General features: G+C 37.6%; 1 protein-coding gene across 2 annotated transcripts in view; it reads right to left on the reverse strand.

The window, feature by feature from the left end:
• The window catches only part of ZNF438 (zinc finger protein 438), a 199,463-nt gene that overhangs the window by 94,909 nt on the left and 82,477 nt on the right, over positions 1-22,077 (reverse strand). The window lies entirely within an intron of this gene.

Consider the following 22,077-nt stretch of genomic DNA (forward strand, 5'->3'; position numbering starts at 1 on the left):
AGCAATCAGGCAGGTAGGCAGGCAAGCAGTTGGGAGCCATTAGTCCTGGATTGTGACAGTCGGACATCCCTCGAGGGGTCCCAGATTGGAGAGGGTGCAGGCTGGGCTGAGGGACACCCCCCCCCCCCCCCCCGTGCACGAATTTCATGCACCGGGCCTCTAGTAAGTAATAATAAGTAAATATAATCAAAAGGTCTCAATGCAAATTCTATCAATTTTTTAATTTGCTTAACAATCAGAATTTGGATATAAGTATTTAGGATATTAATGCAATAGTTGTTTTTACTGTAGAACAACCTTTAACAGGTTAAGAAATAATTACTGTGAAGTTATATTTACATAGAGTGACTACAGCTACCTCTATCAATGAAAAAAAAGTAAATATGGATCTACCTCCTTATATGTTAGACTTCAAATCAAGTTATAATTCTGCAGTGATACTGTTAAACTTGCCACTGAGATTGGATGGGGCCTTTATTACCAAAGTGTAGTCATGAATAATAACTTTTCAATATATCTTATTTCTGTCTTCCTGCTGAAATTTTAATTGGAAGAGAGAGATTTGGGAGTGTTTCCTACTGAAGTGGATCCTTATAACTAAAAAAGCTCTTGTATGTCCTCGGTGAAAGCTGTTCTGAAATTCCACTTCAGTAAAAAATAAGGAATAAATACACCATCAATGGAGAAAAGCCTCCATCATATACTTAAGCTTTTTGTTGCTGTTTCTTTACTGCTGCTGGGAACAGGAAATGTGATAACTATCACCCATATTTATAAACATCCAATAGCCTCACTCCTTTATATCCAGACCCCGACGATTTGTTTCATGCCCAACTCAACCTTCCTCTGTGAAGTCTTTCACCACTCTGTAATACAAGTCAAAATGACTTCTTCCTCCAGGAAGCTACTTGATTCTTGTTCAGGCCTCTCACTTAACATATAACATATTTAATGCACCTTCAAATTGCTGTTTAACTTGACTAGTGCATGTATCCTATTCATTGAGAAGTCTAGGAGACTTCAGATGGCAGGACCAAGTACCAGGCACAATGCTGTTTACATTAGCATTCTCTAAGTATCTATTGATAGATTACTATGCAGTGCTTTTTGACGGTCCCAGGAATAATTAATGCCTGGGAGATAATATAAGTATTTTTCTACTATGTACTAATAAATTGGGCTTATTGATTTTAGGAAATGTTAATAGACTATGATTTAACTAATTTATGACTAAATATTATTTTTTCTCATTGCAGAGCAATGTCATGGTTAGGCCAACCAGGTGTAGATCACTTAAGAACTTGGGCACAAAATGTTGTGAGGGGATTAAATACTTAATAGCAAAGGACTTTGAAAAATATAAACAGGAATGATGAGAGTAACATTATTGACATGCACATAATTACACATATATAAAACAATTAAGGATCTACAAAAGTAACGTGGCAGTCTCTTTCGTTCATTCATTCAACAAACTGTTATTGAAAAACCTACTTGTGACAGGTGTTTTAGGCATTGGGGAACTAAAGTTGATTGAGAAATATCAACCATGCATGTAGGCTCTCTAAAGCAGATCCAAACAGAATCCATCTAAAAATTCATCTACCCATGTCCATATAAAACCATATACACTTGGTTAAGTGCATAAAAACATTTTATCTCATTGCTTTAAGCAATGCAATTAGTTTTCTTTGGCCTAAATATCAGCAAACTTAAATTATCCTAGAAACTCCTTCAAAGAGACATTGTTTTGTTTCTGTTCATTCCCCAAACCCCTAGGTTCCTATGTTTTTGAATTAGGACACAGAGATGTGCTATAAGTTACACAAGGAAACTTGCCCAGAGTTGTGTCTAAACAAAAGTTCATTACCTGCTATGAGGGCAGTGCTGGCACAGTGCTGGTCCCCATTGATTTATGAGCAGCTGCTGACACATTCTTATGCTTCATAAGAGCATAACATTTTCTTCTAAAACTTAAGGCAAAGGCAAAAATAGAATACCTTTATCCAACAACAAAAATGTATATTTAAAATATTGTGGAATAATAATGAGTTGTGATATACTTTTAAAACCAGAAAAAAAGCAGAAAATAATAAGTATCTCCTTATGATCAACTACAATCTTCTGAATGGAACTGAAGCGGAAGTGTTAAAGTTTCAGGTAAGCAGCTTTATATCTGAGGCAACTTAAAATGATCTACCTATTAAATAAACTAAAAGTAAGATGATAGGTTCAAATCTACCCTTTTAGAATTAGAATCCATTTTTAAGTGTGTTTTAAGAAGGAAGAATGTAATCTTTAATAGATCAAGGGGCTTTCATTTAACTAGAAATTCACTAAACCAGGAATCAGTAGATTTTTAAATATACGCAATTAATTTGACAACAAACTTGGCTGTTGAATTTAAATTTTAAAACTAATATATTACTTCTCTGTTCTTGTTTTAAATCAAAAGGATTTCTTCTGGGACTTCAAAGGCATGAGCATTTAGCCTATCTCATGGAGGAAGGAGTGATTTCTAATCTTTAAAAACAGGAGATTTGCCTATATGATCACCTGGGACAAACTTGGCCAGTACAAGTAGGCTAGAAGGTTATAGGAGCCTGGGAATGTTTAACATCAAGAAAGAAATTACATACAGCTCAGTAAGATCACAGGGAATTACACAGGAAATGTGAACAGTAACCCTTTCATATCTCTGTACACCCCTCCCACTGCCTGTGATAAATGGAGTCCTGCTGCATGAAATCCAGCTATGGGAATACAGAAGCCAACAGCAGAGGGGGACCGGGGAAAAGAAAAAAAAGAAAACTTTATATATACACACACAGTACAACATAAATTCATAATGACATAAAATCACGTTGCTCCAAAAACAGCCTTAGCCTTTCTTATTGCCACGTATTCACTGTATCACTGCCTTATCCAACAGAGCCTTAAGTAAAAATTCCAAAGAAACTTGAAGAATCGGGCGGGGGTGGGGGGTAGAATAGTTGGCGGACTCATGGTAAGTAGGAAAACGTGGCTCCTCTGAAGCTGACCAAACAAACTGGTCTCCACCCTGGCTTATGTTTAAACATCTTGTTCCTAGTCAGTCTGGAGGGAAAACATTCTTTCCACAATAAATAATATGCAATCGAATCAGAAATTCTTACTCCAGCCTGTCTACTCGATGTAACAGTTTCTTCAGTACTGTAAGCCAGAAGCTGAGAGAATTCAACTGATTATGAACTTTTTGTTTTAAGAGTAACTTAGTTATAGTCAAGACAAGTTAAAATATTTCTAGTTGCTTATTTGGAAAAGCAAATGTGACTGTGCAGATCCTAGACTCCTTAGAGAACCCTGGTTGAGATCTCAAGAAAATAAGCTTCTCTTAATACAACTGCTTCTGGAAAAGGGGAAATTCTCAGCTTCTATAAATAGGTGAGAAAGATGAAAAACCCTTTATAATCCTCAGAGAATAAGGGCATGGGTATCCAAATAAAATAAAGAAAAATGTGATTTTTCCAATGGACTAAGTTTAAAATATGGAATGGAATTTCACAGTTCCTTTGAAATAAGATTTAACTTTTCCCATTGGTATAACTTCAGGATAGAGATGTTCTGCTACAAAGAGTAGGTCAAGAAATAAATGGAAGTGAGGACAGAGACCACAAAGCAAAACACCAATTAAAATGAAAAGGGTAAGCTTTTTAGAACTATCGAGAGAGGTAACAATAAAACCAAAGGATTTTTCCCCAGCAAAGTGCCTCCTCCAAAGCATAGATATATCTTCTTCAAGAAATAGCCTATACCTGTAGTGTTTTTGTACAATAAATGGCACATCACTCAAATGTCAACTGAGATTTCAATTGTAGACTTCCTAGTCGCCTTAAAGCTAAAGGATTAATGTCTAATTTCTGTAGCATTGGCTCACTGATAGGCAGTCCAAGGACTCTGTGACAAGCTAAAGGTCCTGCTCTTTCCATGGATTTAGAGTTGCTACAAAATTTACATTAGGAAAAACATTAGCAGAATGAGAGGAAGCAAAGTAATAAACAAAAACTTCCAAATAATAAACCAGACTTCTAATTGGGTTTCTAACCATGGAGCAGTTCCCCCATTATAGTGTGGACTCTGAAGTGCACCAAATGGAAACTCAATGGAGCTATCTCCTCATCTGGAAACAAGAGTTCACTTTCATTGTTTTTTTAAAAATATGTTTTTATTGATTTTTAGAGAGAGAGAGGAAGGGAGAGGATAGAGAGAGAAAAACATCATTGATCAGCTGCCTTCCACATCCTCCCCCTCCCCACCACCACTGGGGATAGAGCCCAAAATCTGGGCATGTGCCCTGACCTGTAATCGAACCAGTGACCTCTTGGATCCTGGGTCTACACTCAACTGTTGAGCCACACTAGCCAGGCCTTTTAGTGCTTCTTAACCATTTTGAACTCATGTCTTGTTCTGTTAAGCATAAAAACTTCATATCCTCATTGTATATTGAGATTTCAAAGTAATTTAAGTATTACATAACCAAAAAGAAACTATAGCAAGATAATTTTTGTTTTTCAAACAATAATCTAGTGCAATAAAATTATTAGAAAATACTTCTAAAAGTAGACAGATAGTAATTAATACTTTATTGTTATCTTAAAAACAAAAGGTAAAGAATATCTATAAACACTAATGATGATAACCAAATGTTAACTGTTGGGACCTTCAGCATATCTCCTCTCATGGAGAAGTACTATAGATAATGTTTTCAGTTCCTACATTAGGCTTGAGGAAATGCTGATTGATACATAGAATTAGGCCTTTAATTTTTGTTAACTGATCCAGCAAAAAGCTCTCTTTTCTTCTCTGAAAATAACAGAGCCCTAATATAGTGTTCTCTTTCAGGTAATAAAGGACAGAAGCAAGCTTTGTAAGTCTTCAGTACAGAGGCCATAGTAAGTAAAAGATGCAAACTGTAGACAGCCTTGACAACAACTGTGGTAATAAAAACAGCAAAAATATCAGCTAACATTGCACATTTGTATAGCGCTTTGCAATGTATAAAATACTTAATGCAATTTCAACCCTGCAGCTTTATAAGGTGGATATTATTTTATTGAAGTAAAGTGGCTTTTTCAAGGTTACCCAGCTAATTACAAGTAAGCAGCAGAACTGTGATTTAAACCTTTCTGACAGCTATCCCATTCATTAAAATATCAATTTTGTCATGTAATTTTGAAATATCTTCATACAAAGTCCAAAATCAGGGTATACAAAATAAGCACAAATTTTTTTCTCTCAACCCACCCAATATCACTTCCTTTCTACCAATTCCCATAAAAATTCTCAGAGTTCTCCTTGCAGCAACCTTTATTTCCTCATACCAGTATGACTAAGGGCACAATGAAAAGCATCTTTCAAAAACAAACCTCTTTCCTCCTAGATCTTATATCCTATAATGGTTCCCCCAAACAAGAACATCATCACAGGCTTAGGTTTTTAAAAGCAGTGACTACTGAGGAAATGTCTGGGGTTGTCTTTTCTTCATGTAGAATGAGTCAGATATGACAAAAATGCCTCCACATTCCTAAAAGGTGAGCAGGAGTCACCCTCTTATTCCCAGCCTTGTGGCTTAGCAAAGATACTCCAGGGACTTGGTAGAAAAAGGCCGAGGTCATGTGAATAACAAAACTAACAGAACTAGAAGTTATATTCCTAACGATTTTTAAATCATTCTAAATTTTTTATTTTTTTGAAAACTTATTAAAGGATGATAAACTACTGGCATTAGCAATTCAATGTAAATGTGAGATAAAATTAAGGTAAATTTTTATTCATATAAAATGAATATAGAATACTCACCTATTTCAACAAAAGGTTGCTCCCACCAACCCAATGCCAATGGGAATCCTCAATCTGGGCTGTGGTAAAAAGAGGAACTTTAAGTGAATAATTTGCAAACTGGGGGGAAGCAGCCTCTGCTGAAAATCAAAAGTGTGCTTCACCAAGACAAAGGGGAGGACACTTTTTATAGAGAATTTCCTGCTCTAGTTCCCAATTGGTTCATTTTAATGCAAATGAGAAATCCAAACAGCATAGTTCTGATTGATTCAAATAGCACTGTCCTAATTGGTCAGCTTCATGCACTCCAATTGGTCATTATGGAGCTTCTCTGTTTGTCAGTGCAAATGTAAATGAAGATACAGTTGTGCATAGTTCCAATTGGTCGGGGCAGGTCTCAGTGCATTGGTTGAAAGATGATACCAGGAGCTCCCTTATACAGGTCATAGCAGACAGCAGGAGCACAGTTCAGGAAGCTTGGAAGCTCAGTCTGTGGCTTTTCCCTGAAATGCAGCCTGTGAGAGACCTCTGTTAGCAATGGCTGCTAGACTATCTTTATGATTTTGGGCCTATAACCATGAGGAGTCTTTCCCGGTGGATATAATCCTTTTTAGGGTTCACACCTCCGAAGCTCATTATGCAGATTATGAGAATAAATTATATATAAAATGTTAAATATCTTGCCTAGCACATAATAGCTACGCAATAAATGTCTGTTGCTATTATTAATATTATTGAAGTATCAAAACCAAAACATACTGGAAGGTCATATTTAGAATGAACTAGCAAACAATACAATCTGTGAATTATTTTTTTAACATCTATTCAAAACATATTTCTGTTATATGCATAGAAATATATGCATATAAATATTCAAAAAATGCTTTGGAAGAAACAATGGCAAAATGGTGACTTCTGGGATGTTGGAAGGATAGTAGTCAAAGGGAACTTTGATCTGTAATGCTTTTTTTTTTAAAAAAAGTACTTTTTATTCCTTCTGTAAATAAAATTAAAGTTTTAAAAAACAAAATAGAAAATAAATTTAGACAAAATATTATCTTAGTAAATTTCTTGAAGTCCATAGTTGATTTCAATATTATATGTAAAAGTTTACTTTTATTTTTAGTTAATTGTCCAAATGAGGTCTAAATATCCTTTTCTTTATTTAGCAATACCATTCAGCTTTATGGTAGACATCACTTTCAATAGTCTTCCTAATGATATTCCTAACTGCTACATTAAAAATACTTGCTTTTGCAAAATAAATTATTTTAATACCATTTTAAAACAATTCAATGTATTTATCAAGATACAGGGAGGCTTTCAAAGGCCAGAAAACCATAAATCAAAATGGCTTTACATAAAAAGATTACTTTTCCTCTTAAATTTTGTATGTCTTTATATTTAACACCACATACAGAAAACTGAATCCTTGATTCTTTTTAAAGCCAAGGGTTGCCTATTTAAAATCATCCTAACAATTTCAAATGTCTTGAGGACTGCTTTAATTAAAAATGTCTCCTTCTAGGCTCTTCCTAACTTCTAATTCTTGTCTGTAGCATACTGATGCCGGTTTTATGATTCTAACTTTCCTTGTAGTTTACAACCATAACTTTGACTTTTTCGTTCCATTTTTTCCCCCTTCAGATCGTCTAGATTTGAGCCTATAAATTTTGGGCAAACCAGGTCACCAAAGCTCTTATTAACTCCCTGAGAGCAGCAAATAGCAGGCCTCCAAACATGGAGATAAGCCACATGCACCACAGGCCCAACCAGGCTGGGCACCATCAATTTACAAATCCAGCTTATAAATTAAAGGCCACTAGTGTTATAAAAAGAGATAGACATTTCAAAGGATGAGAGATAGAGAAAGCAACCTCCTACTGACCAGGAGAACATTGGGCTGAATAGGAAATCCCCACCTCAAAGAGCTGTGGGATACAGCTCCTGATTGTGGAAGGCTATAGATTCTCTTTTAGAGATATTTAAAATTCAAGAAGGCCCTTTTCTGTAAATTAATGGAGGACAGTATTGATCAAAAGATATTTCCTATGATTTCAACTTAAAAATTCTATTATTTCAATTTAATAATTTTATTATAATTTATAGCTAGTACAAGGCAATTCCAATAATTATAAGATAGGCTTTATTTCTAGACAATAAAAAAATATGTATATACAATTTTTTCTCCTAGCTGCTCAGATATGGATTCATTAATATTAAGCTGCTCTACCTACAAAAATGTACAACAATGGTTCTTCCAGTAGATGACTCCCTTAATTCTGTAAGTCTTAACTTAGCACCGTACTTAGAATATGAACTCTGGAACCAAATGCCAGATCCACTACATACTAGTAATTGTTACTGATTAAGTAACTAGACTGCTCTGGGCCTAAGTTTATTGGCTAACATTAACACCTACTTTATAGGATTACTGTAAGGATTCCATAACTTGTTATATGAAAAGCACTAGAATTGTGGCTGACAGAAAGAAAGCATTGTAAAATTCTTGGCTATTGTTATCATCCTTAACATCAGAAATGTACAGTTCTTGGAACATAACTTTAAGCACAGCTTACTACAATCACTGAAGGAACAGGTTCCTTGACACTGCTTAGTTCCATTCTTAGAACATATTCAAAGTCCCCTGCATCAATTTCTGTTATGCATTCTAATGATTTCGTCCCTCGTATATGACTCCATGAACCCTGTGCTCTGGTTACTCATTTACTCCTCTCCTCTGGACTATACATGTCTTGAAAATAGGGACTGTATCAACAGATTACCTTGTAGTCTCAACATCTAGTACATAGCCTTATATAGAGTAGACATTGTATAAAAACTGAATAAAACAATAAATATTAGCTATTTACCTGTTTCTCTCACTCAAGTTAAGTTCCTAAGGACAGAGGCTACTGAATGTTGATCTCTGCATCCTTAGAGAGGTCTTCTTTGTATGGTGGCACTAATACCTATATTTTGTATCCAAGTTTCTAATTTGTTTTGAATTTTATTTGGGTTTATTCATAATGCTTTATTTACTAAAATGAAATGCATTTAGAAATGAAACAATTCTCTTTTTTCCCCTAGAAGCTCTGGATAGATAGGTAAATAAAACTTTTCAATTATATTTTAGTCCTCAAAGTGATGACAACAGAGAGAAACAACCAATGTCCACTGCATGATCTTTCTCATGCTGCTCTGGCTGGAGCCTTTGTCAGTGGCCCATCCTCCAGGACTTAACCAGAACAAAGCCTTTCCTCAAAAAGAGTCACCATTTGATTGCAGTACAGATTTTATTCAGTCAGCACTGTTTCCTAGCTCTTTCACAATTATGGCGTGGCATTATTTCAAAATTTTTTCTGCCCACCAAGCTTGTGACCATGCCCAGCTGAGCTTATAACAAACAGCCACCTTGAGCAGCATTCTATTGCTGATTTCAGGGCTGGCAGCCTTTTCACCACTTATGAGCTCATCAATGAAAGATCTTCAGTGGGACCTTAAATCTGGTGTTTGACTACTACCCACAGTGGGGCTACCTCCCAGCATCCTCACTCCCAAGACATGCACATATCCTAATGAAAAAATGTAGATAAACACCTTTCTCAGTTTTCTCAGGGGAAAATAGTGATTTAACATTCCTCTGAGTCATTCTATTACCAGATTACTTCCAGGTGTTATAATTGGGCCTCTTGACTACAACATGTCACTTACCTAATATTAGATCAGAGTATAAATACACAAGTCACATATGATCCCTTCTTCTAATTCTCCTTACTCAAAGTAGTAAGATAAGTGATTTATTACTCTTAACTTTACAAGATGAAATTAAGCTGATTTCTTTGCTTAATGACATCTAAAAATATGCTGTCAAATTAAAATGTCCTTGCTATCCGTGGTGCCCTGGTCAGTCAAAGAACTTTAAGGTTAGAAAGGATCTTAGAGAGTCCCCTTCTTCTTTTAATATATCTAGCCTAAGGCCTAGAAAAGTTGAGGGTTTGCCATGGTCTCTCAGTGTCTCTTTCTCTCTCTCTCTTTCTCTCTCTCTCTCTCTCTCTCACACACACAGCCAAAGCTAGAACAAAGGTCTTCCTGCCTCCTCAGCCCACTAAATAAGTTTCTTGCCAAGAACTCCATCCTAATCCACAGTCTTGGAGAGGCTGTTCTCATTCTCAATTCCAACTTACTCCCTGCAGATCCTGGTAGTCTGTGAGAAAGACAAGTCTCCCATCTCTAAGAATAACCTAGCAAACATCACTGGGTTTTTTTGTTATTTTTTAAAAAATCTTCACCCAAGAATATTTTTCCATTGTGTTTAGAGGGGGTGGAAGGGAGGAAGGAGAGGGCGAGAGAGAGAAAAATCAACAACAACAACATCTTCTGGGATCGAGACTGCAATCAAGGTATGTGCCCTTGACTGGGAAGTGAAGGGTCCGAGGGCCATTAGAACTACTGCTCTAATCCAGTAGTTCCCAATTCGCGGCACATGCCCCAGAGGGGGCCAATTTGACTTTTAAGGGGAGAATTTGAGAATGAGTTATTAACAGTGAATTTTTTTAATATATTTTATTGATTTTTTACAGAGAGGAAGGGAGAGAGAGAGAGAGTTAGAAACATCGATGAGAGAGAAACATCGATCAGCTGCCTCCTGCACATCTCCTACTGGGGATGTGCCCAAAACCCAGGTACATGCCCTTGACCGGAATCAAACCTGGGACCTTTCAGTCCGCAGGCCAACGCTCTATCCACTGAGCCAAACCGGTTTCAGCTAACAGTGAATTTTTTGCATTTCTTATGATTCTAGGGGCCTCACATACATTATATAAATATATAGTGACATATTTATGCATTTCAGTTCTCTGTTATGTTTTGAAATTTTATTTACTACTTTTTTATATCACTTCATATTATTATTATTTTTAACAATGTCTTAGTGATTTCTTTCTTAGTACTTCAACTGTCTTTTCATTCTTTTAGTTTTCTCTTTTATAGATGCCATGTTCTTTGGGAGCTTGTTTAGACCAAGTTAATGGCCTTTAAGGCTTCCTCCATGTGAATAAGAGTTCACTTTTTGAATAATAAGAATTATATGTCACGGGGGAGGGGGCATCAGGATTTTAGAGATGCTTAGGTGGGGCATAGCCAAAAATGTTGGGAACCACTGCTCTAATCACTGAACAAACCAGCAATGATCAAACATCACTGTTTTCTTAAAGATATTACCCCTAAAAACTGCTACAGGCTTCTTCCTTCCACAGTGTTTCCAAGACAAGGCTGAGTGTCCTCTAAGACCCCACTTCCCTAAACAGTCCTTTAGTATATTCTGAAAAATATGAGAAAGCCCCCATATACAAGCATCATTACTCAAGAGAAAGAACAGAGTCTAATGCCCACTTGAGAAAATCACATGATTAGGAACATTCAAGGTAAGAATAACAGCTTATCAGAGACTCAAAGCAGCAGAGGACAGCTTCTTGCTGTCATTGAACAAACATTAATGATAATGTAAATTCATGTCCTATGTTATTTGATACAGTCATTGACAGGGACATCTTAGAAAACAAGCTTACTAGTACATAACTGGTAATATTCCCCAACCTATCACCATAAAACCCATTAATCCTATAATCCCAAACACATTCTGAATCTTACACTGTGCTATAATGAATACAAAATAAAACATTTCACATTGTAATTTCAATAGATTTTCCTTTTCCCTGGTCTAATAAATAGGAAAATAGTCTGAAAGTGGGCAACAGGGAAAAGGAAAAGAGTGTCTATTTTTAAAATAGAATATGGAAATAGATCAATAATATTGAGTAATGTAATATGGCACAAGAGTATATTTTAATAATTTTTTAAAGTTCATCTTAACTAATAATAGACAAACATGCAAATTGGTATCACTTCGCTACGCCCACCAGCCAATCAGAGCGACTATGCAAATTAACCCAACAAAGATGATGGTTAATTTGCATATGTAGACGCCCAGTGGCCTGGGTCCCGGGAACATCATCAGCATCCAGGTCACTCCGAGGTAGGCCCTGTGTGGGCCCTGAGCAGCCTAGGAAGGGCCTGAGCCAGGGGGCTCCTGGGCAGGGCCGAGCCTGCGATAGGAGCTGAGGGGGCCCCTGCCCAAGCCTAAAGCCTGGGCCAGAGGCTTTAGGCCTAGGCAGAACGGAGCCCGCGATCAGAGGGAGCTGGGGTCCCCTGCCCCACGCCAGTTGGCCTTAGGCGAGTCTGTGTTGATGAAAACCCCCTGGTGGCTGCGATGACCGGCAGTGGCTGCAGCAGCGGGGTGATGGGGCTGGTGCCTTCCCCTGATCAGTCCAGTCGCCTCCCCCAAAGGGAGGCCAGACTACAGCTTAGGCCGCTCCCCAAGGGGAGCAGGGAGCGGGCCTAAGCTGTCAGTAGGACATCCCCTGAGGGCTCCCAGTATCTGAGAGGGGGCAGGCTGGGCTGAGGGACCACCCCCCCAGTGCACAAATTTTGTGCACCGGGCCCCTAGTTTCAATATATATTCGGAAAACAGTGACAATTTATTGAAAGTTATGATAACCTTAGTTTTTATAATTTTTATGTCTATATTAAAATTAATGAAAGAAATATTTTATAAATAATTTCAAATTACAATTTACTAATAGTCTGAGATTAAAATCTCATATCATATAAATAAAACTAAGAAACAGATAAGTAAAACGCTATTAAATTTCTCATTTCATACTGAGGGAAAACAAAAGATACCATCTCATTCCTAACTGCTAATTATAGATAGTACAGAGATTTATTGTTCAAAAAAACTTGAAAATATAATCACTAGCACATTTCAAAGCAAGCTATTTACCTTTAGATATACCACAGATTTAAAATATCAATCAAGTCAAAATTAAAGATAAACTTTGAATCAAATAGCAAAAAAAAGAATTTAATACAAAAAACTTAAAATAAGATCAATGAAGTAAAACCAATTAAATCAATTTTGACAATAAACAAATGAATTAAAATATCTATTAAAAGACAAAGGTTTTCACTAGGTTAAAAAATGAATATAACTACATTCCACTTTTAGGAAACATATTTAAAAGAAATGACAAAGAAAGGATAAATATAACATGAAATACAAAGATGTATAGAGAAATATAAACTAATATTAATGCCAGCTAAAACACAAAGCACCAGGCATAAATTAGAAAGTCATGTCATTCTGATAAAATGTATAATCCTCAATTGAGATTTTGACAGTAAATAATATATTAACACACTTACCAAACTAAAAACTGACAGAAATGTAAACAAAAATTAATGGAAGAAATCATTGATTTATATATTTAAGCCTTTCATAGACCAGATACACAGTAATTATAGAAAAGCTGAAAAACAGAATATTTAGGTATTTTAAAAGAAAACAACTTCTTTAAAAAGGTCTGTAAAACTGTATTGAAATTGATCATAATCAAGTCCATAAAGACAACCTTAAAAATTAGAAAACAGCAGTACTGTATTCTAATTTATTAATACTTAGTACATAAAGTTTAAACATAACTTGGAAATTTGAGAAACACTCTCTCAATAACTACTATATCAACATAATTCTTGGCATACAATCCTATGCTATTTTAGAAATTGTTAATTGAGAATATACACCAAAATATATTAAATATGACCATATAGTACACACAGAAAAACACAGACATCTTAAATGCTTTCATTTTCTATTAGGGTATAAACTTTCTGCCATAACAAAGATCCTCAGAAATGCTCAAGTTAGGAAATTTTCTTTTTCATGTCACAATACAGTGTGGCAGGGGGACGTATGCCAGACAAGATCATTCAGGGAGGCAGGCTGGCCCTATCCCTTAGAGCTTCTATTTCTTTCAGGTGGCAGCTATACCTAATGTAACTAACCTCCAACCAGCAGATAAAGAAAAAAGAAAGGCTAGGTCCAGTGGCTTGTTTTTAAGGAGGTAACCTTACACACACTACCATTCACCTCTCAATCACAAAGTCACATCCTTCTACAAAAGAAGCAGAGAGATGTAGTGTCTAGGTGGTCATCCATGTATGTGCTCAGGTAAACTCTAGAGCTTCTATTCCTAAAAGGAAGAACAGATTCTAAGGAACATTAGGGTGTCTTCCACATATTCTTTCTAGTTTAAAAAAAGAGAAAAGAACAATGAAAAATAAATTATATGTAATTACTTCCTTTCAGCAGGATTCTTAGTGCCAAAAACACTACTAAACATCATTTAAAAGAAATTAGAAAAGTACATCAATGAATTCTAAGGATGCAAGGGCCCCATTCCAAAACATCAAATCATAGACTAGAAAGTATACTGAGAATTCACCTCTCTTTCTTTGTTTAAGGATATTTAATTCATGCATTCTTGTTTATATTGTGTATACTGATTTATCTAAATGGATTTTTCAGGTCAATTAAGTTTCAGCCTTACACAGAGGTCTTTTAACATTAGACAGAAGTTAATCTTTTTTTAGTAAAACAACTTTCAACATTTATATGTTTTAAAAAAAACATTACTGAAGTTATTTTTATATTAATGAAGTATATTTTATATACAATAAAATATGTACATTTTCAGTGCGCATTACAATGAATTTTACAAACACCTATCTACACTAATAAAAGAGAAACATGCAAATTGGTGTTACTCTGCTATGACCACCAGCCAATCAGAGCGACTATGCAAATTAACCCAACAAAAATGGTGGTTAATTTGCATACACAGGCACAGAGCGAAGACTGAAGACTGAAGACTGAAGCCTCACTGCGGCCACAGCGGAGAAGCCAAGCTTCGCTGCGGCCGGACCAAAGGCCTGGGTCCCGGGTGTCGAAGGAAAACCTGTGCCACCAGCCAGGGGAAGGAAGGCCTATTGTGCGAACCTTCATGCAACGGGCTTCTAGTATCCATATAATTACCACCATAATCAGGACATAGAGCACATTCATCATGCCCAAACGTTCCCTGTACCCCATCCAGGCCAATCACACTCCACTCTCATCTACAGCAACAACTTGTCTGCTTATTGTCACTATAGATTAAATCTAGATTTTCTAGCATTCCTGATGTAATAACCCAGAGCACTAAACAGATTCATACTTTGTATTTTTTTTGTATTTGCATTATTTTATTCAACATAATGTTTTTGAGAGTCCTTCATGTTGTTGTGTGTATCAGTACTTTATCCCCTTTTATTGTCGAACTAGAGGCCTGGTGCACAAAATTTGTGCATGGGTGCGGTCCCTAGGACTGGCCAGCAATGGAAGTGCGAGCGTTTGGCATGGAAGGGCAGGTCCCAGCTGATCTCTGGGCTCCGGGCAGTACCTGGGCTCCAGGCCCCTGCAAGACCCCCTCCGCCTGAGTCATCTGGCCCCCGCCCAGCTCCCTCAGTGCCTGGAAGCCAGGCGGCGGCCCCGCCCCCTGCTGCCGCCGCTGGTCACCATCTGTGGGGCAATCAACGGGGCAATTGGGCCCCACTCGCACCCGCCTTGGCCTGTTGCCACCCACACACCTGCTCCACCATGCTGCTGTGGTCCCACTCTTGTCAGGTCCCATCGGGGCCGGCAGCGTCCCCGCTGCCAGAGCCACGTCACCAATGCCCTCCATGATCTGTGCCCCCCCACAATGTGTTTATCCAGTCACTAGTTGATGGATATATCAGCTGTTTCCAGCTTGGAGCTATTATGAATAAAGCCAACATGAACATTCTTTACAAGTGTATCTGTGAACATTTTTTCATTACTCTAGGATAAATTAGAAGTAAAATTATTGGGTCTTATAGTAATACTAGAGGCCCAGTGCATGGGGGGTCTGGGGGAAGGGGGTACCTCAGCCCAGCCTGCACACTCTCACAATCTGGGACCCCTCAGGGGATGTCTGACTGCCAGTTTAGGCCCAATCCCATAGGAAACAGGCAGTCGGACATCCCTCTTGCAAGCCGGGACCGCTGGCTCCTAACCGCCTGCCTGCCTGCCTGCCTGCCTGATCACCCCAAACCACTCTGCCTGCCTGCCTGATCACCCTAACCACTCTGTCTGCCTGCCTCATTGCCCCTAACCACTTTGTCTGCCTGATCATCCCTAACCACTCGCCTGCCTGCCTGATTGCCCTTAACCACTCTGCCTGCCTGCCTCATCACCCCTAACCACTTGCATGCCTGCCTGATCACCCCAAACCACTCTGCCTGCCTGCCTGATCACCCCTAACCACTCTGTCTGCCTGCCTCATCACCCCTAACCACTTGCATGCCTGCCTGATCGCCCCTAACCGCTCGCCTGCCTGCCTGATTGCCCTTAACCACTTGCCTGCCTGCTTTATTCCCCCTAACCACTCTGCCTGCCTGCCTGATTGCCCCTAACTGTTCACCTGCCTGCGTGATTGCCACAACCACTCTGCCTACCTGCCTGATCGCCCCTAACTGCCTCTGCCTCGGCCCCCACCGCCATGGCTTCATCAGGAAGAATGTCCAGAATGACGTCCAGAAGGTCGTTCAGCTGTCCATTCTAATTAGCATATTACGCTTTTATTATTATAGACTAGAGGCCCAATACACAAAATTCATGCAAGGGGCTCGGCCCCCACACCCCCACGCCGCCTCCTCTGCCTTGGCCCCCGCCCACTGCGGTGGCTGCCTTAGCCCTTGCAGCCCCGGCTTTGTCCAGAAGGTCGTCTGGAAGGATGTCTGGTCTAATTAGCATATTACGCTTTTATTATTATAGATGTTTAATTTTTAACACACTGCCAAACTGTTTTTTAAAATGGTTTTATCATTTTACTTTCCCACTAGCAACATATGAAAGTTTCAATCAGTCTACATCTCACCTAACACTTGTTCCTTTTTAATTTTTAACTTTAGCTATTTCGATGATATACAGTGGTATCTCATTGTATTAACTGGCATTTTTCTGATGTCTAATGATGTCAAACCCCTTTTCCTCTGCTGCACTGGTCATTCATTATTTTCTTATGCTATTTATTTAACTGGGTTGTCTTATTAATTAATAACCAGTAAGAAATCTTTATATACTCTGGCCACAAGTCATTTGTCAAATACACGTGTTGAGAATATGCTGAGAATATGCTGTCTCTGTTTAAGATTGTCTTTCATATTCTTAACAATGTTTACTGAAGAATAGAAATTTTAAATTTTGATGGAGTACCATTTGTCAATTTTACTTTTGTTATGATCCACGCTTTTTTGTGTCCTAAAAAGTCTTTGCCTATCCAAAATTCATGAATGTTTTCTCCTGTGATTTTTTTTCTTAAAGTTTTATAGTTTTAGCCTTTTATAATTAGAGATATAAATCCTTTTAAGTTACTTTGTATATAGAAGAAGTAAGGGCTGCGGTTAATTTTTTTTTTCATTTGGATACCCAGGCGTTCTAGTACATTTGTTGAAAAGACTATCCTTTCTCCATTGAATTATCTTGGCAAGGTTGTCAAAAATCAATTGACCATCTATCTACATGTGTGGGTCTATTTCTGGATTCTCTATTCTTTATTTTTTTAAAAGAATTTTTTAACTACATCTCCTATTACAAATAGATGTTCACAAGGTAGTTATCATTTGGTTTGTTGTTGTTTTAGTTATTAATTTTTTTATTATTGTGATGTTCTTATAACAAGACACAAGACATTTTTTTACAATTTTATTGAACTTATTGGGGTGACATCCTATCTAATAAAGAGGGAATATGCTAATTGATCCTCATGCCGTTGCAAAGATGGTAGCGCCACAACTGATAAGGAGGGAATATGCTAATTGACTGTCCCACCCTCAAAGATGGTGGTGCCCACAGCCAACAAGGAGGGAATATGCTAATTGACTGCCCCGCCATCAAAGATGGCAGTGCCCACAGCCAATAAGGAGGGAATATGCTAATTTACTGCCATGCACTCAAAGATGGTGGCACCCACAGCCACAAGATGGCAGCGCCCAGTCCCCTCAGCCCCGCTGCCAGGGCAGCAGGCGCATGGCAATGCCGGGCATCCCCTCAGGTGGGCCCGGCCACTCCGCGTGCCTGCCTCCAGAGAACCCCAGTCCCCCAGCCACCCAGGGCTGGCCCGAAGTGCAGGCAAGCCTCATATGACGGCTGCCCAGCCACCCAGGGCCACCTGAGGCTCAGGTAACCAGGGTCAGCCAAGGCTTGCGCTGCCGGCAGTGGCAGCAGCAGAGGTGTGATGGGGGCATCACCTTCTCCTGATTGCCGAGTCACCTCCTGCCACTGAGGGCTCCCGGATTGTGAGAGGGGGCAGGCTGGGCTGAGGGGACCCCCTTCCAGTGCATGAATTTTCATGCACTGGGCCTCTAGTTGGTTAATAAAATTATAAAGGTGTCAGGTGTACACTTCTATAATATATCATCTGTATATTATACTATATTCTCTACCTCAAGTCAAGTCTCCTTCCATTACCACTTATTATCCTCTATACCCTTTCCTACCTCCCCCCACCTCCTTTCCCCTTTGGTAGTCACCATACTGTTGTTGATATCTATGAGTTTTGTTTTGTTGCGGGTTGGGGTATTTTTTGCCTATCTCTGCAACCCCTCTCCCCTCTGATAGCTGTCAGTATGTTCTTTATCTACGAGTCTGTTTCTATTGTTTTTGTTAGTTTATTTTGTTATTAGATTCCACATATGAGTGGAACCATATGTCACTTGACTTTCTCTGACTGGCTTATTTCACTTAGCATAATGCTCTCCAGGTCCATCCATGCTGTCACAAGGGGTGAATTTCCTTTTTTTATGGCCGAGTACTATTCTATTGTGTAAATGCAGCTTTTTTATCCACTCATCTAATGATGGACACTTGGGCTGCTTCCAAATCATGGCTAGTGTAAATAACACTACCATAGACTGGATGATCTTGTGGGTGAATTTTACCAAACATTCAAAGAAGAACTAACACAAATACTTCTCAAACTATTCCAAAAAATCCAAGAGATGGGAAGAAAACCAAGCTCATTTATCCTAATCCCAAAACCAGATGAGCATAGACACTGAAATCCCCAACAAAATATTAGCAATCTGGATCTAGCAATACATTAAAAAGATCATACACCATGATCAAGTGGGATTTATTCCAGGGATGCAAGGTTGGGACAATATCCACAAATCAATAAACATGATACACAACATAAACAAAATAAAGGATAAAAAGCACATGATCTTATCAACAGACACAGAAAAAGCATGTGATGAAATCCAGGACCCCTTTATAACAAAAATTCTCAGCAAAGTAGGGAAGTAACATACCTCAATGTAATAAAGACCATATATGACAAACTCATAGTCAACATCATACTCAATAGGCAAAGTCTATAAGTGTTTCCCTTAAGGTTGGAAATAAGAAATCTGCTTTCATCACTCTTATTCAACACTTCTTATCTGATCACTGTCCTAGCCACAGTGATCAGATAAGAAGAAATAAAAGGCATCCAAATTAGAAAGAAAAAAAGTAAAACTGACATTTGAAAATGACATGATAATGTATATAGAGAACCCTAAAGATTCCAACTAAAAACTACTGGAACTTTTAAATGAATTCAGTAAAGTAGCAGGATACAAAATAAACATCCAGATCAGTGGCATTTTTATACACTAATAATGAACTATCAGAAAGGAAAACTAATAAACAATCCCATTTACAATTGCATGAAAAAAAATACTTAGGAATAAATTTAACCAAGGATGTAAAAGACCTATACTCAGAAAATTATAAGACACTGAAGAAGACACAAACAAGTGGAAGTATATACCATGCACATGAATAGGAAAAATTAACATAATTAAAATGTTCGTACTACCCAAAGCAAACTATAAAGTCAATGTAATTCCTATCAAGATACCAATGGCATGTTTCACAGAACTAGAACAAATATTCCAAAAATTTATATGCATAAAAATCCTGGATTCTCTATTCTGTTCCATCAATATAGGTCTTCCTTAGGCCAACACTACCTTGATCACTTTAAAGAGAAAGTTTTAAAATGTAAAGGAAGTCTTGAAATTAGGTAGTAAAAACCTTCTAATACTGGTCTTATTTGTCAATTCTTTTTTTTTTTTAACTTTTCTAGGGCCTTTGTATTTCCATATAAATGTTACATTTCGTTGCTAGTATATAGATTATATATAGATTATATAGATCAATGGAAATACATATACAACTGATTTTATGTATTTACCTTGTATCCTGCAATCTTGATAAATCCAATTACAAATTCTAATGGCTTTTTGGAGATTTATTAGCATTTTCTTCAGACATGATCATGTCTGCAAATAAAGAATTTCCATTTCTGCCTTGCCAATCTGTGTGACATTTGTTACTTCTTATTGCCTATTACACTGGCTGGGATTTCCATTACAATATTAGATAGACAGAGGGAGGAGAGTTGTCACACCTGATTTGTTTCCTATCTTAGGGAAAAAGGCATTTTATCTTTTAGCATTAAATGAGATTTTAGCTAAAGATTAGGCGTAGATTACTTTTATCAGGTTATGTTCCCTTCTGTTTCTGGTTTTCTGAGAGGTTTTATCATAAACAGTTGTTGAATTTAGTCCAATGCTTTTTATGCAACTACTGACAGTATTATATAGTATTATATAGTCCCCCCAGTGTTTTTTTTTTCTATTAAAGTGATAATTTATGTTAGTGGATTCTCCAATGTGAAACCAATCTTGCATCCCTAGAATAAACCCATTTTTTATATATAGTACTGGATTTTATTTGCTAATGGTTAATTTTTTCATTTATGTTCATGAAAGATATTTGTTCACAGTTTTCTGTTCTTGTAATGTCTTTATCTAGTTTTAAAATTAGTGCAATGCTGGTCTCCTAAAATGAATTGAAAAGTGTTCCTTCTTCCTCTATTTTGTGAGCTATTTCTCCGTTAAATATTTGATAAAAATTCATCACTTGTCTTTTGTTGGATTATTTTTAAGGATTTCATTCTTATTAGTTATAACTTCTTTTCAAGAACCTTTTTAGTAGATGCTTTCTTTAACTTACTACAATCCACCTTCAGAAATATTAGATCACTTCATGTAGAAGACCCCTACCATCATATATTTCCCTTTCCCCATCCCATTCTGTGAGTTTTGTTGTCATACATTTTAATTTCACATATACAGTGGGGCCTTGACTTACGAGTTTAATTCATTCCGTGACGAAGCTCGTAACTCAAATTACTCGTATGTCAAATCTTAAAGTGAACTAGTGAGACACGTGATGCTGGGCTGATGTTGTGGCATTCACTGTGACGTTCGCTGCGCCAACTAGCGGTGGGGTATCTGAAGCTGGCTCGTAACCTGAATTTTAGCTCGCAACTCAAAGCAAAAAATCGGCTGAGAGACGGCTCGTATCTCGAAAAACTCGTTATTTGGGACACTCGTAAGTCAAGGCCCCACTGTAGTATAAAACCTACTAAATGGACACCAATATTATTTTCTGGTTTAAACAGTCAGTTACCTTTTAAAGGAAGTCAAAAAGGAGGAAACAATCTGTTTTATATTTGTCCACATATGAATCATTTCTACTATTCTTTATTCCTTTGTATAATCTAAATTTCCATGTGGTATTATTTTTCCCTTTAGCTTGAAGAACTTTCTTTAATATTTCTTGTAATGTAGATCTGCTGGTCATAAGTTGTATCAGTTTTTGTCTAAAAAAGTTCTTATTTCTCCCTCCTTTATTTTCTGAAGTTTTTTTTTAATTAAATCTTTATTGTTCAGATTATTACAGTTGTTCCTCTTTTTACCTCCCATAGCTCCCCTCCACCCAGTTCCACCCCACTTTCTGCCCTTACCCCTGCCACTGTCCTCATCCATAGGTGTATGATTTTTGTCCAGTCTCTTCCTGCACTCCCCACACCCCTTCCCCCCTGAGAATTGTCAGTCCACTCCCTTTCTATGTCCCTGATTCTATTATATTCACCAGTTTATTCTGTTCATCAAATTATTTATCTTCTTAAAGGATACCTTTCAGCATTTCATATAATACTGGTTTGGTGGTAATGAACTCCTTTAGCTTTTTCTTATCTGTGAAGATCTTTATCTGACCTTCAATTCTAAATGATAGCTTTGCTGGATAAAGTAATCTTGGTTGTAGGTTCTTGCTATTCATCACTTTGAATATTTCTTGCCACTCCCTTCTGGCCTGCATAGTTTCTGTTGAGAAATCAGCTGACAGTCGTATGGGTACTCCCTTGTAGGTAACTGATTGCTTTTCTCTTGCTGCTTTTAAGA

This window comes from Myotis lucifugus, unplaced genomic scaffold, assembly GCF_000147115.1.
Source record: "Myotis lucifugus unplaced genomic scaffold, Myoluc2.0 scaffold_29, whole genome shotgun sequence".
NCBI classification, from domain to species: domain Eukaryota; kingdom Metazoa; phylum Chordata; class Mammalia; order Chiroptera; family Vespertilionidae; genus Myotis; species Myotis lucifugus.